The sequence below is a fragment of the Sus scrofa genome, chromosome 4 (genome assembly GCF_054392235.1).
Source record: "Sus scrofa isolate SSC_HxYL_T2T_F1_AM1 chromosome 4, Sscrofa_HxYL_maternal_Yorkshire_Landrace_v2.0, whole genome shotgun sequence".
Lineage (NCBI taxonomy): Eukaryota > Metazoa > Chordata > Mammalia > Artiodactyla > Suidae > Sus > Sus scrofa.
Genome location: NC_139386.1, coordinates 91,737,107 through 91,737,908, shown reverse-complemented (window position 1 = coordinate 91,737,908; position 802 = coordinate 91,737,107).

Here is an 802-nt window from a genome sequence, read left to right as displayed (position 1 = left end):
AGTTCTTATGTGACCTAATGCTCTCAGAGTCTACTGTAATCTTGCTGTCTTCCTCTTGGAGAACACAAAGGCATTTCTCCCAGGTTTGTGCTGTGTGCTGGGGGTGAAATAACCAGAGTAAGGAAGAGTTGATTGGAGCCACTTTAGAGAGAAAAGATTTTTAAAAAGAATTTACAAGATTGCAAATAGTGTATTCCTGTGTCTATTGTGTACATGCAATTAAAACTTTATAATTAAATTTTAATTAATATACTTTATAAAATTATATATATAATTAAAGCCACTATGTTCCTTTATATGCACAAGTTGCATATTCATGGCATAAAATTGAGAACATTTATTGTTTAGTTTCTGCTAATACCTCTCTATGTGTATTAACTAGTTTAATGCATCTAACAACCTTGTCATGAGGAGGCACTAAAATTTATCACCTCCCTTTTATAGATGATAGATTGAAGCACAGAAAGGCAAGTACTTTGCCCAAGATCACATATCTCATAAGCAGAGGCACGTGGAGTTGACCCCAGGGTGTGTGGTTGCAAAGCCCATGTTTTTTGCTACACTGTCTCTCACATAAGCCTGGAGTTCTGTGAACCTAATGATGGACAAAAACAAACAAACAAACAAGCAAAAACAATTAATCGACCACTCTTTCCTCAAAAAACATTTCTTTGAATTTTTTTTCTGATAATTTTGTATCACAGTCATTTCTTGGTATGCTCCTATTTCTGTTTGTCTCCTCTACTTCTTGTAAAAATTTTAATACTTTGCTTACCACTGTATTGTCTAACACCTCACTCCA